Raw genomic sequence first — 16,400 nt, forward strand, 5'->3', positions numbered from 1 at the left:
TTTACTTTCGGCCCCTCATCCCTCTTATGCAAATCCTGGTTCCTTTCAACCATCACTTCTTCGTGACTAGCGCCGTATTCCAGTGTTTATCTCTTACCACAGCTCAGTATGCGAGATGGAAAGATGGCAGCTATACTCCTAGTTAAAGTGAACAGAGAGAGAGAGAGAGAGAGAGAGAGAGAGAGAGAGAGAGAGAGGTACGTAGAGAGATACATGGATAGACAATTAAGTAGATTTACAGATAGACAGACAGATAGATAACATAAAAAACCCTTCGTGCTAAGAGTCAAAGCTGCTATGAATTCCTCATCTGAGAGAAAGATAGGAGGAGGAGGAAGAAGGGAGAGTTTAGGAGAGATGTTTATGGAGGAAGGAGGGAGAGGAGGGAGGGAGAGAAAGGAAAGCGAGGAGGGAGAGACAGAAAGGAAGCGGAGGAGGGAGAGAGAGGAAAGAAGGGAAGGAGGGAGAGAAAGGAAGAAGGGAGGAGGGAGAGAGAGGAAGGAATGAGAGGAGGGAGAGAGAGAGGAAGGAAGGGAAGGAGGGAGAGAGAGGAAGGAAGGGAGGGAGAGAGAGAGAGGAAGGAAGCGGAGGAGGGAGAGAGAGGAAAGAAAGGAAGGAGGGAGAGAAAGGAAGGAAGGAGAGGAAGGACAGAAAAGAAGGAAGGGGAGGAGGGAGAGAGAAGAAGGAAGGGAAGGAGGGAGACAGAGGAAGGAAGGGAAAGAGGAAGATAGAGGAAGGAAGGGGAGAAGGGAGAGAATGGAAGGGGAGGAGGGAGAGGGAGGAAGAAGTGAAGAAGAGAGGAAGGAAGGGTTAACGGAGAGGAACGGTTTATAGGGAAAGGGAGAGGGGAAGGAGGAAGGAGGGACAGCGTGGGAAGGAGGGAAGGAGGGTTGAAGGCAAAGGAGAGAGAAAGAGAGAGAGAGAGAGAGAGAGAGAGAGAGAGAGAGAGAGAAAGGAATGAAGGGAAGGCGAAAAAGACTAATAAAGAAGAGAAAGAAAAATGAAGCAAATGAGAAAGGATTAACGACGAAATAGATGAGAGAGAGAGAGAGAGAGAGAGAATGTTTTCCTAAAGTTGAGCGAATACATACCGTAAAAACCGAAACCATCTGAAACACTCACTAGTAGAGATCGGGTGTTTCATTGTGTTTCGTCAGTTGTAAATTTTCTTCAGACGGGAGGGAGGGAGAGAGAGAGAGAGAGAGAGAGAGAGAGAGAGAGAGAGGGAGGGGATAATGGTTTCTTTGAGTGTAAAATGGTTTGGCCAGAGACACAAACATCACATCAGCCAAACGTATCCAATATCGGGCAACTGAGAGTGATTGCGTGTGTGTGTGTGTGTGTGTGTGTGTGTGTGTGTGTGTGTGTGTGTGTGTATGCTAGCATCTACGTGAGGTGTTGACTGAATGACCTCGGTACACACACACACACACACACACACACACACACACACACACACACACAGCTTGGAAACAAAGTATGATTTATGTTTTCTGTTCTGGGTTATATATTGGGAAGAACCTCGCTTGTACCTGAATCAGAGAGAGAGAGAGAGAGAGAGAGAGAGAGAGTGAGAATAAGAAGGAAGGAGAGCAAAAAAATGAGTGTAGTGATGGAGAATGAAAATGAGAAGCATAAGGAAGGATAGAATACAACTGAGGAGGAAAGAAGAAAAGGATTGGAAAAAGAAGACAGGAAGAAAGGAAACAGAAGAATGAAGCAAGAAGGAAGCCGAGTGAAGGAAAGAGGATGTTTGTGTAAAAGAGGAGAGGAAGAAAGATAATGAGGGTATAAAACGTGGGAGTGGGAGAGAAGCGAAGAGATGAGCAAATAGAAAGATAGACACAGATAAATAGATAGATAGACAGACTGACAGACACACAGACAGAGAGCAGAACAACAAGACAGAATAAGGAAGAAGGCAAGTGAAGGAAAGGAGAGAGGGGAGGAAAGAGAAGGAGAGAGGAGGAGAGAAGGTGTGACCAGACTATCTTACTATGCTCTTTCCAAGGTACTGTGGCGTGGGGTGAGAGAGAGAGAGAAAGAGAGAGAGAGAGAGAGAGAGAGAGAGAGAGAGAGAGAGAGAGAGAGAGAGAGCTGTTGTTGTTTTAGGTTCATCTGAAACGTGAACCCGGTGGACTGCAGGCTGAAGTTGCCCCTGTCTTGCAGTCCACCATCCTCCTTTTGGGGGATAGGGAGGGAGGTGAGGGATGTTTGTATAACCTGGCAGTGAACCTGTCTGGTTATATCGGTGCCACCACATGAAGGCGTCCCCCTCGAGCGCCTAGGGAGAGGTGGTCAGGGAGAAACAGTGAGGGAGAAGCAAAGATACAGGGAGGGAGGGAGGGAGGGAAGGGGTGTATGAAGGAAGGGTGAGGGAAGATTAGGGTGAGTGGGTGAGAATGAGGGGGAGGTGAATACCAAGGAGTACAAAGGAAAGCAAACAGCAGCAGTCCTGTTGGGTCTTTCTTTGCTATTTATTATCCACCCATCCATTCATCAAATACTTTTTTTTTTTTTTTTTTTTTACATCATCAGGAGCGTAGGAGTCCATTATTAGGCTACTCTTTCTCTCCATTTAAGATGAGGGTAACCAGCCTCATTCGTCCCTGTGTAGCAGTATATGAGCAAGAAAATTCCAGCCTCCCCTCTAACATAAACCTTTACATACTCACTCCAGTTAGAGGGCACTAATCCACTAAACCCCCAGGCGTCATTTAGTTATGTAGTTACCACCAAACGTTGTAGGCTGTAACTAAGACATCTGTACTATGAGTCAACGGTAAGGACAGCAGTGCGGGAAAGCTCCCACCACCCACCAGTTCGACCATCCAAGGCCGGCAGGAAAAAGAAAGGAAGACTACCATAGAGCATAGGAAAACTGTGAGGGAAATTTCATGGGATAGGATGAAATGAACACATCTTACAGTATCTTAACTTTTTATGGGAAACAACTTAGTCAACGTAAAGTTTACAAATGATGTGGTTCCATGGTTCAGTGCACCATTGCCATACTTCGTTCACTTATAACTTGGCCTAGATTTTCAACCTTTGGCAGCTTATTTCACGTAGCTCAGTGGCAGAAAAAGACAATACTGTGGCTCAGTATCCTTTCTGTAGTACTCCTTCGTGACTAGCATGATATTCTAGTGTTAATCTACTGCTATAACTCTGCATTCAAGATGGTGGAATGGCAACTTTAGGCCAAGGTAGAGTGAACAGGGCATAGTGTTGTAGAGGGTAGTTTACGTCAAAATTGTATTATTAAAAGGTGACAACGTGGGGGTAAAGTTGCGAGGAGAGACAGACAAATGAGGAAGTAAAGGAGCGTTGTGATGATGGTGTGGATGTGATAGGGGGCGTTAGGAGAAGTACCTTGAGATGTTTCGCCATGTGGAGAGAATGGAAAATGAAAGATTGACTAGGAGAGTGTATTAGAGTGACTTGGAGGAGCTTGGAGAAACACAGGCAAATGAGGAAGTGAAGGAGCGTTGTGGTGTTGACGTGGATGTGAAGGAAGGCATCGGAAGAAGTACTTTCAGATGGTTTGGCCACGTGGAGAGAATGGAGAACGTAAGATTGACGAGGAGAGTGCATGAGAGGGATGTGCAGGCGGGAAAGGGAGGGGAAGACATAGGATAAGATGGAGAGATGGGGTGTAGAGGTATGAAAGAGTGGGGCGTGAGTTGGAGAGAGGGCAGTGTGATGGCGAAGGAGAGGATGACATGGAGGAAATTCAACTGCGGACACCCTTCCAAAAAGTAAGGTGTTTGAGTATAGATAGACAGATAGATACACAGATAGATAGATACTGTAGATAGATAGACAGATAGACATATATAGATACTGTAGATAGATAGATAGATAGATAGACAGATAGATGGACAGGGAAAAAGGTGAGAGGAACAAATTTGGGGCAGAGATTGAGTTGGTAAGAGAGGAGGAAAATGGAGGGAGAAAATTTGGGTGTGTTGAGAGAGAAAGAGAGAGAGAGAGAGAGAGAGAGAGAGAGAGAGAGGGAGAGAGAGAGAGAGAGAGAGAGAGAGAGAGAGAGAGAGAGAGAGAGAGAGAGAGAGAGAGAGAGAGAGAGAGAGAGAATAAAAGTTAGCGGAAAAGTAACGTGAAAAAGGTGTGTGTGTGTGTGTGTGTGTGTGTGTGTGTGTGTGTGTGTGAGTGAGAGAGAGAGAGAGAGAGAGAGAGAGAGAGAGAGAGAGAGAGAGAGAGAGAGAGAGAGGCAGGTGTGGAATTCAGTGGGATTGCCAGGTGTAAGAAATGAGGTGGTGGTAAGGGACGCTGATTACTTGAGAGAGAGAGAGAGAGAGAGAGAGAGAGAGAGAGAGAGAGAGAGAGAGAGAGAGAGAGAGACAGACAGACAGACAGACAGACAGACAGAGACTGGTGTGTGTGTGTGTGTGTGTGTGTGTGTGTGCCTATCTGTTTGTGCTTGATTTGTTTTTGTTTGTGTCTGTGTATGCATGATAGGTAGAGCAGTGAAGAAACACACACAGACACAGACAGACACACACACACAGACACACACACACACACACACATACACACACACACACACACACACACACACACACACACACACACACACACACACACACACACACACACACACACACTGCAAATAGAGATGAAATAAGAGAAGGAGTAGAATAGAGAGGGGAAGGAGAGATAGTGAGAAGAGAGGAGAGTGATTGGAAGGTGTGTGTGTGAGAGAGAGAGAGAGAGAGAGAGGAAGGGGGAGGAGATAGTGAAAGGGTGAGAGATAATAAGAGGAGGGGAGAGGGACTGAGGTGAGTAAAGGAGAGGGGGAATATTAGAAAGAAAAGGGGAGAGAAAATGTGGGAAGGAGAGAGGGAGTGAGAGGGGGGAAGGAGTACATAGGAAATACAGATATCAGGTGTATTGGCCCATGACGAGGTTATCTATTGAAAAAGAAGATAATTCTACTAAGATCTAACCAGATTGTAAGAAAAAAGGAAAGAAAAAAAGGAAGACTCTCTCCCACCCCCACCCACCACACCCTCCGAAAAAACCGGCAGGAAAATGATAGAAATAAAGGACCATAAATGACATGCAGGGAAATGGAGTGAGAGAAAGAGGAGACTGACTGATAGGACTCTGTAGGATGGAAGCAATATAGACTCCCATCGACCTGGCAATCCTCGACGCAAACCCGTCCAGTGAGACACGTAAATGACGAGGATGAGAATGAGTAGGAGAGGCAAAGGGAAGGGAGGGAGAAAAGAGATGTAGAGTGTGAGGGGAGAGGAGGGAGAGAGAGGAAGGAGGGAGGGATGGGAGGTGTATTGGTGAAAGGGAAGTGAGTCAGAGAGAGAGAGAGAGAGAGAGAGACCACTTTGTGTATGGGTTCACTTATTTCCCCACAAAACACCTTAAATAACCTAAATTTTAAAGTAATAATACAAATGTACCTCTTGTATTATCCCAAAGAATAAGGTACGTATTCTCGTTGGGTAATTAAGCTCCCTAACACCTCTTCCTTTGCGATTTATTTTGGATATGGCTGGTTAATACCCTTTTGTACGTTATGTAGAGTATGGCGATGTTTGAAGGATTTATATAACACAGAAGACGAGAGTAAGCGGTAAAAAGCCGTCGAAAATACGGGACCAAGTGTGTTAAGTATGAAGTGTATTGGTGAAGAAATAAAGGCAGGACACCCATACTAGTAAGGGATTGGAAGAAAGAAAGTGAGGGAATACAAGATGGTCTCCACTATATTGTATAAATAATGAGAAATGAAATAAATAAAGATAGAGGGGTTTGTAAAGGAACGAGAGACAGGGGAGAGAAAAGAAGCGAAAAAAGGGAGATGATGAGTAGTAGTAGTAATAGAAATAGTAATAGGATAAGTAGAGGTTGGAGAGGTAATAAAAGTAGTATTAGTATTAGTAGTAGTAGTAGTAACCCCAGGCTCATCTGAACGTGAACCCAGTGGACTGCAGGCTGAAGTTACTCTCCTTCTGCAGTCCACCATCCTCTTTTGGGGATAGGGAAGTGGTTGAGGGACGTTCGTGTAACCAAGCAGTGGAGCCGCCCCGTTATATCAGTGCCACCACATGAAGGCGTCCCTCTCCACCACCAGTAGAGAATATAAGAAAGAATTGTATAAAGGAGAAGAAAGGTGTGGGAAACTGAAGGAGAGGAAGGTGAGGAAGGAAGGACATTGTGAAAGAGAGGGAGAGAGGAAAAGAGAGAGAGGAGAAACGGGGAAAGTTTGTGGAAGTTTGAGGTGATGAGAGAGAGAGAGAGAGAGAGAAGCAGTGTATGAATGTATGAGATAGAGGAGCAGTATGACGCTAAGAATCTGTTTTGTTTTGTTTTAATAGAGAAAATACACAATAAAAATACATCATCAGCAAAAGGTGGGTAAGCTTGCTGGAAAACAGTACAGAGATGAAAATGAGAGATAAAATGAGAACCACACACACACACACACACACACACACACACACACACACACTTCCATTGACTTGTGGGTAATTCAAGTATCCCGCGTCACTAAGCTTGGTAGTTATATAAATAGTGCAGTGTGTGTGTGTGTGTGTGTGTGTGTGTTGGGGTTACTGGGTCTCTGTCTGTCTGTCTGTCTGTCTGTCTCTCTCTCTCTCTCTCTCTCTCTCTCGCTTGACCAACTTTCTTTTCATGTTCCATCCCATATCCTAAGCTCTCCATCCATCATCTTAGAAATTTTATTCTCCTAATTAACATCAAGGTTTTCTCCATCCTCGCTCTCCTCCTTTCTTTAATTTTCTCTTCGTTTTTCTTCCCTTTCTTCTTTTCTCTGATTCCCTTCGATTCATATATCTTTCGCCTTTCGTCCATTTCCTCCTGAGTTTTCTTCCTCGTCTTCATTTTCTTCTTCAACCTCCTTCCCTTCGTTCCCCCTTCTTTCTCGTTTCTTTATTTTCTTCGTTTCTCGTCCTCTTTTTTCCTCCTCCTCCTCCTCCTCTTTCTTTCCCTTCTATCATCCTCTTCTTTCCTTTCCGCTTCAGACTGTTACACTACTTTTTATCTCATTACCTTCTTATTTTCTCTTTCTCATCTTCTTTCCTTCTCTCCTTTCTTCTCCTTCATCTCTCTCTTCCTCTTCTATCTGTTCCTTCTCTCCCCCTCTTCTTTCTCTTTTTTCTTCTCTTCCTCTTCCTTCCTCCAGTGATCTCTGTCCCCTTCCCCTTCTCTCTCTCTCTTCCTTACTCTTCCTTCTGTTCATCATCTTTATTTTTCCTCTCCTTTTCTTCTCTTACTTGTTCTTCCTCCTCCTCTACCTCTTCCTTCTTCCCATACTGTCTCCTTCTCCTTCTTTCCTTCTTCTTCCTTCCCTTTCTCTGTTCCTCCTTTCTCCCTCTTCTTCCTTCCCTTTCCCTGTTCCTCCTTCTCTCATTCTTCTTCCTTCCCTTTCTCTGTTCTTCCTTCTCTCCCTCTTCTTTCTTCCCTTTCTTTCCCTTCCTTCTCCACTTGCTTTTCCCTCCATTTTGTGACTTCTTTCACTCTCCCATTCCCCTTCTTTCCCTCCATCATTTCTATCTACCTCCCCTTCCTGCGTCTTTCCTCTCTTACCTCTTTCTTTCTCCTCCTCCTCCTCCTCCTCCTCCGCCGCCGCCTCCGCCTCCCTTTGTTTCCTTCTGTGACCTCTTCCTTTTCTTCCCTTTCTCTCTTCGTCTTCCTAACCCTTCTTCCTTATTTTCCTATGTTTCTCCTCTCCCACTTCTTTCTTCCTTTTTACTTCCTCTCTTCCTCATCCTCCTATGCATCTTCCTTCCTCCTCTGAGCTCTTTCTCTCTCTCTCCTTCCCCTTCTCTTCCTCACCCTTAGACCTTTTCTTCCTACTTTCCTCTTTTCCCTTTCTTTTCTTCTCTTCCCTCTTCCTCTTCCCCTCTCCCCTTACCTTCTCCTTCATAATTCATGCTTTCCCTCTGTCCACGAGTTTCCCTCTTTATCTTATTACTCCCCCCGCCCTCGTATATTTCTCTCACTCTCTCTCTCTCTCTCTCTCTCTCTCTCTCTCTCCCGACCCATGTATCTTCCTACCTACCTGCCTACCTACCTAACTACCTACCTAACTACTTACCTACCTACCAACCTACCTACCAACCTACCTACTTACCTACCTACCAACCAATCAACCAACCAACCAACCAACCAACCAACCAACCAATCTACCTATCGACCTACCTACCTACCTACCTACCTAATTGTCTTTATATCTGTCTCTTTATATATGTTTGTCAGTTTATCCATCTATGTATCTTATCTCCAGACGCCTAAATCCCACCAGGAGAGGCCACAAACGAATCACCTCCATGCCACCCTGTCCTCCGCCATCTGACTGCCCTCTCCCTACAGAGGCGTCCAGCAGCTTCTGTACGATCCATTACGTATAGTTATCATCATTATCATCATCATCAACATCATCATCATCATCACCGTCATCATCACCATCATCAACATCAGCCATAACTAGTCTACTGCTAAACAAAGGCCTCCCTCAACCTTCTCCACGAATTCCTTGACTGAACCAATCTTTGCAACGTTTTCCCTGCAAATTTCTCTATCTCACCTCTCCACCTCCTGTCTGGCCTTTTTCTGCTACGCTTACAATCTCTTGATGTCCAGTCAGTCAGCCCTTTGCTCCATCGGTTATCCATAATAGTAATTTTAGTGAAGGCTATATTATGAACTTAGCATATTCTGATACCCCTGGACTCACTACTATATACGGTAATTCAAGCAAGTCGTTTCTTATAATACACGTACTGTAGTTCTTTCATGTTAACTTGGCCCAGATTTTCGTCCTCTTGCAGCTTATTTCACACTGACGCAGAAGAAGACAGTGCTCTGGCTCTACATCCTTTCCGTAGCACTTCTTCTTGACTAGCACCATATTCAACTGTTCATCTATTATTTCTCAGCGTTTTAGATGGACACGTAGCAATTCTGGGGCCAAGTTAGAATGAAAAGGGCATAATATTCTCTCATTAAAATCATAATATAATCTATGCTGCCTATGTGCCTGTCCATCATTACTGACATATCTAAGTAAATTTTGTATTGCCTATTATTACTAATCTGGAAATATTAAAGTGTAGGCTATGTGTGCAAGTCAGTAGAATGGAAGCTGTATTGTTATTATTATTATTATTATTATTATTATTATTATTATTATTATTATTATTATCATTTTATTATTATTATTATTATTATTATTATTATTATTATTATTATTATTATTATTATTATTTATTATTGTTATTGTTATTATTATTATTATTATTATTATTATTATAATATTACTGCAATCATTATAACGCCTCCATGTTTTGTAAAGGACATAATCGTAAATCCCATAACGTATACAGTGCAGCAGGCTGTGCTATGCCATCATTACACTGTTGTACCATTAGTGGAATTTATGTTATAGAACTGCATGTAATGAATTTTGTCTTTGTAATTTGTTATAGCCTTGTACATCAAACCTGGCCTGTGTGTAAACCTAACCTGGCCTGTGTGTACACCTAACCTGACCTGTGTGTACGCTTAACCTGGCGTGTATGTACGCTTAACCTGGGCCGTATGTACACCTAACCTGGCCTGTGTATGTACACCTAACCTGGCCTGTGTGTACACCTAACCTGGCCTGTGTATGTACACCTAACCTGGCCTGTGTGTACACCTAACCTGGCCTGTGTATGTACACCTAACCTGGCCTGTGTGTACACTTAACCTGGCCTGTGTATGTACACCTAACCTGGCCTGTGTGTACACCTAACCTGACCTGTGTGCACACCTAACCTGGCCTGTGTATGTACACCTAACCTGGCCTGTGTGTACACCTAACCTGGTCTGTGTATGTACACCTAACCTGGTTTGTGTGTACACCTAACCTGGTCTGTGTGTACACCTAACCCGGCCTGTGTGCACACCTAACCTGGCCTGAGTGTACTGTACACCTAACCTGGCCTGTGTGTACACCTAACCCGGCCTGTGTGCACACCTAGCCTGGCCTGTGTGAACACCTAACCTGGCCTGTGTGTACACCTAACCTGGCCTGTGTATGTTCACCTAACCTGGCCTATGTGCACACCTAACCTGGTCTGTGTGTACACCTAACCTGGTCTGTGTGTACACCTAACCTGGCCTGTGTGAACACCTAACCTGGCCTATGTGTACACCTAACCTGGCCTGTGTGAACACCTAACCTGGTCTGTACACCTAACCTGGCCTGTGTGTACTGTACACCTAACCTGGCCTGTGTACACCTAACCTGGACTGTGTACACCTATCCTGGCCTGTGTATGTACACCTAACCTGGCCTGTGTGTACTGTACACCTAACCTGGCCTGTGTGAACATCTAACCTGGCCTGTGTGTACACCTAACCTGGCCTGTGTGTACCCCTAACATTGCCTGTGTGTACTGTATACTTAACCTGGCCTGTGTGTACACCTAACCTGGCCTGTGTGTACTGTATACTTAACCTGGCCTGTGTGTACACCTAACCTGGCCTGTGTGTACCCCTAACCTTGCCTGTGTGTACTGTATACTTAACCTGGTCTGTGTGTACACCTAACCTGGCCTATGTGTATGTGTGGCCAGGTGTAGATGTGTCATTATGCCTTAACTCTTTCAGTCTCACCTGCCTCCAGAGAATTTATTTCACCTTAGGAGTGCTGTGACAGTGCAATACCTGCGTCGGACATACAAGTGATTTAATTCACCTTAGGAGAGTGATTGCCCAACAAGGAATACTCAGATAGTGCAAACCTCAGTCGGACAGTCGATCCAAACCTGACCTTACCTTGCCCTGTGACCTTGACCTTTGACCTGATGTCCTCAAAATAGTTACTTCATCCTTGCCTGACCGTAATCCCGTCCACAATGTATGGTCCATTTCGTATCAATACCATTTTAGTTAAAGTGTCGAATCTTTAACTTTGCACTGTGGTACCGATTAGTACCAAAACTGACTGATTGCATCCTTTCCATGTCCTAAACCAGTTCGCCAAGTTTGGTCTGAATCGGATCAAAACTGGCTGAGTTGACCTTGCCATTGACCTGTGACCTTTTCCACCCACATCACTTGCACCTTTGACGGTCTTCAGCTGTATTTCCAAATTTATTGCTGTGAAGCCCAATAGTTTTCCAAAATCTTACTAACAGACAGACACACACAGATAGACAGACAGACAGAATAACAAAGAGACAGACAGACAAACAGAAGGGCAGACACAGACAAACAGATAAACAGACGCAGAAAGGTAGACAGACAAACAGACCAACAAACAGATAGAGACACAGAAGGGCAGACAGTTAGACAGACACACACACACACACACACACACACACACAAAAGGGCAGACAGACAGACTAAGAGACAGCCACAGAAGGGCAGACGGTCAAGCACACAGACACACACAGATGGACGGACAGACAGATAGACAAAGAGATAGGCAGACACAGAAGGGCACACAGACAAACAAACAGATAGACAGACACAGAGAGGCAGACAGACAGATAAACAGTGAGATAGACACATACACGACAGACAGACAAACAGATAGACAGACAGACAGAAGAGCAGACAGACACAGATGGGCAGACAGTCCGATAGACTCACCGAGGGACAGACAGACAGACAAACAAACATAGACAGACATAGAAGGGAGGAAAGACAGACACACAATCAGGTAGACACTCAGATGGGCAGACAGACAGATAGACGCATAGAAGGGCAGACAGACCGACAGACAGACAGATGGACAGGCACACAGAAGAGCTGGCAGGCACGCAGGCAGAGAGAATGACACACAGAAAGACAGACAGACACAGACAAACAAACAGACAGACACAGAGATGCTGACAGACCCACAAACAAACAAAGCCAAACACAGGGAAGGACAGACAGAGAGACGAACAGATAGACAGACACACAGAGGTATAGACAGACAGACAGACAGGCAAGCAGAGAGGCAGACAGGCAGACAAACAAACAAATAAATACATAGCTGATATCACTACTCGCGCAGGTATAACATATAATAACAAAACAAATTAATAAGAGGAAAAAAAAAATCAAGACCAACCTAAGCAAATACAGACATATCAGGAGAGATCAAGACAAAAAAAACAAGACAAAAAAAGCAGATCAAGACAAAGAAAAACAGATCAAGACAAAGAAAAACAGATCAAGACAAAGAAAAACAAATCAACAAAAACAAATCAAGACAAATAAAAACAAATCACGACAAATAAAAACATACCAAGACAAATAAAAACAGATCAAGACAAAGAAAAACAAATCAAGACAAATAAAAACAAACCAAAACAAAGAAAAACAAATCAAGACAAATAAAAACAGACCAAGACAAATAAAAACAGATCAAGACAAAGAAAAACAAATCAAGACAAAGAAAAACAAACCAAAACAAAGAAAAACAAATCAAGACAAATAAAAACAGATCAAGACAAAGAAAAACAAATCGACAAAAACAAATCAAGACAAATAAAAACAAATCAAGACAAAGAAAAACAGATCAAGACAATGAAAAGATCAGGGCAAATAAAAACAGATTAAAACAAATAATAACATTAAAACAAATAATAACAGATCAAAACAAATAAAAACAGATCAAAGCATATAACAAATATATACAGATCAAAACAAGTAATAACTGATCAAAACAAATAGAAACAGATCAAGACAAACAAAAACATCAAAACAAAAACAAATCAGGACGAATAAAAAAAGATTAAAACGAGAACAGATCATAACAAAGAAAAACTCAAGAAAAAACCAAATCAAGACAAATCTAGACCCACGTGTACTCCTGATCCTTCACCAACAGTAATATTCAAAACAAATTTCGCTTAATATTAAAAGAAAAAATGTGAGGTCAGTGACTGGCACACACACACACACACACACACACACACACACACACACACACACACACACACACACACACACACACACACACACACACACACACACGGTACCACACAAGCAAAAATAAACACACACGCAGAGAGAGAGAGAGAGAGAGAGAGAGAGAGAGAGAGTCAGGCCCCGGTGGTTTGTTGTAATGCATGTCAATAAAGTGTAATTTTTGTCTTCTCATTAAATATATATGAATTTTTACCCAGGAATTAAATAGACTAGAGGGGAGAGAGGGTGGTAGGGAAAGGAGGGGAGAGAGAGGAAGGGAGATGGGAGAGGGGAGAGAGTAATGAAGAGGGAGGAGGCAAGAGGGAAGAGGAGATGGAATGAGAGAGGAAGAGAAGCGGAGAGGAAGGAGAAGAGGGGAGGGGAAGCAAGGGGCGAGGGAGAAGAGGGACAGGCGGGGAGAGGGAAGGGGGAAAAGAAAGAGAGAAGGGGAGCACAAAGGAGAGCAAACAGTAGCAGCCCTATTGGTCCTTTCGTGTCTGTTTGCTGTAGTGAAGGTTATGGCTGGCAAAACAATTCTCTTTGACAAAGGTAAGGATTAAATAACAGGATGAGAGAGGGGGAGAGAGTAAGAGGGGAAGAAGGAGGGGATAGGGGTGAGGAGAACAGAGGAGAGTGTAGGGAGTGAGGGAGAATTGAAGGCTGTGGGTGGAAAGGGTAAGAGAACAAGTAAGGAGGGAAAAGAGATAGGTGAGTAGAGAGGGAGCTGTTGAAAAGGAAAAGGAAAAGAGATGGGAGGGGAAAGGAGAAGGGTTAACGAACAGAGAGAGGGGAAGGGAGAAAAAGAGAGAAGATGGGAAAGGAGAGAAGCAGAAGAAAACGAAAGGGGGAGAGGAAGAGGAAAGAAGGGAGGATTGGAAGAGAGAGGAGGAGGAAGGTAGGTGAAAGAGGAGGGGGAAAAAGAGAGGGGGGGGAGCTTCAAACCAGTTCATTATGCTTAGTGTTTCATGCATAATAATTGTTTTGTATCAGTGAAGTCAACCTCTTTATTTATTTATTTATTTATTTATTTATTCATTTATTTGAACCTACCCGGGACCGTAATCTCGCTTGATAACGAAGCTTACTGGCGCTTTTCCTAACCAAATTACATGTAAGTATGAGATATCAGTACTTCCTTTTTTTTTTTTTCACTTGTGAAAAAGTATGTTAAAATAATCAAAATACCCTCGAGCCTCCGACTTCTGAATGCTTTCGTATCCCACCCCTGGCCAGTGTACAGTTGGCCACATATGAACCTGGTACAGCGTCTGTGTGAAATGGAGGTCTAGCAGCAATTTCCGACGCTCAGGCTTCACAGTTCCTTTGTCATGTCAGTTAGTATTTGGCACCTCCGTTCATTCATGTCAGCGCCTCCAACAAATATGTGTTTATGTCAAGGTTGTCAGGTGTACCAAATGTCAGATCTCTGCTGCACTCTGATGCTGTCTCAGGTTCATATCTGGCCAACTGTACAATCAGCAACAAAAGTCGTATCGCCTCTCCCGCTTTTCTCCCCATGGGCTTTGATAATCAGTTCGGTGAGTCAGCAGCAACAGACATCGATGACTTGATATGGTGACAGACCAGTGTTATCAGTGTCGTTTGATAAGGATTCACAGCACTGGCCTTCAGATTTCATGCAGAGAGAGAGAGAGAGAGAGAGAGAGAGAGAGAGAGAGAGAAGCATGAGGGGTGACAGGACTTTCTATGTCGACTGTACTGCATTGCGAGCCATATTCAGCCTTTAAAATCAACTTGCTTATCCTCCAGAGACCTTTGTGTGTGTAAAATTGCACAGCCAAAGGTGGCTTGGTTCCAAAGCTATACTCCTTTTACCATAAACCTGGCCTAGATTTTCTTCCATTTGTTGCTTATATCACCTTGCTCGAGGGGAGAAAATACAGTACTATGGCACTATATATTTTCCTTAACTTCTCCGTGTCAAACATGATTTTCTAGTGCTAATCTTCTTATTCAACTCAGTATTCAAGATATATATGTCAGTTTTAGGCCAAGATAATGTTGTTGTTGAGTAGTCCCAGTTTGTCTGGCCGAGCAGAGCCATCAACCACAGCAAGCGAATTCCCCAGCAGGACCGTCCCGTGCAATGAACTGATGTTCCTTTGTGTTGAACAGTGCCTCAATGCAGAGAGGTGAGGGGAAGATTGTGAAGGTTTGGTTCCTTGATGGACTCCGCCCCTGCGCCCCTGCACCCAGTTAAGAAGGGCCTCCACATCACCCCGTTATTTAGCAATATGGCTACCACCCGGCGTTATAAATGGTTTCTTGGGTTAGAGTAAACTATTAGGTTTCTCACCTAGTGTAGAGCCACCTTACGTGGAAAAAAAAGCAATAAAAAGTGACAGGGAGGAAAAAGGTGAAATGAAGTGGGAGAGAGGACAGACATAGAAAGGGGAATGATAATGATGAAGGAAGAGGTAGGCAGCACTACATCAAGTGAGAGGATGATGTGTGATGGTCATAAATAGACATAACTGGATCTGTGTAACCTTGAACAGACCTGAAATAACTCAACAGCATCTTCTGGATGTGCTTTGATGTGTTAAGTTAGACCTGAAAGGGCGTAAATGTACAACTGGCTCCAGAAATACGTGACTCAAGCATTGGGATTCGTATTCTCGGCGGTTAAGGAAGCTCCCTAATATCCCTTCCATAGCTATTTATTTTTAGATACTGCTGGCCAATATCGTTTAGTGAGGTATTGATGCAGAGTATGGGTATCCCCTTAGTTCCCAGAGTTGCTCTGCGAGGGATTTTGGCGGAAGGATGCTGGGCATGCCGCCCTCCGCCTGTCGGCTCATAGTCGCGAAGCTCATAGGTCCCTGTCTGGGGGTTCCTTTCTTTATTAGATTTTGAAAACGCCCAGTTCCGTCCCATAATGAGGACACGGGGCGCAAAGAGGTTATATTAGGATGAATTAAATAACTCTGTAGAGGAAGCAAGGTGGAACAAGAAATACAAATCTCTTAAAGAGAGGTGTTAGGTGTAATAAGCAAAATATTTCGCTTGGAAAGCGGTGTTAGGTGTAAGAAGAAAGATAAACAGCATAGGAAGAGGTGTTAGGTGTTATAAGCCAAATAATAGCTTAGGGAGAGGTGTTGGGTGTAATAAGCATGACAAATCGCTTAGGAAGAGGTGTTAGGGTGCTTCCTTAACTTACTATACAGGAATACGGATATTGATACAAGGAAAAAGTCTTACCCAGTGACGCTGTCGACTATCGGCAGGGTCTAAGATGATCGGTATTGTCTTATTTCGTCTTAAGATGCCCACAATCTTGACACGCCTCCTTATCACTCACTTCCTTCTTATCATCAACCAGCTAAGCCTTCTTATCACTCTCTCCCTCCTTATCATCAACCAGCTAAGCCTTCTTATCACTCTCTCCCTCCTTAACATCAACCATCTACGCCTCCTAATCA

Source organism: Coenobita brevimanus, chromosome 28, assembly GCF_032717465.1.
Source record: "Coenobita brevimanus isolate Jiangsu-jjx chromosome 28, ASM3271746v2, whole genome shotgun sequence".
Taxonomy (NCBI): domain Eukaryota; kingdom Metazoa; phylum Arthropoda; class Malacostraca; order Decapoda; family Coenobitidae; genus Coenobita; species Coenobita brevimanus.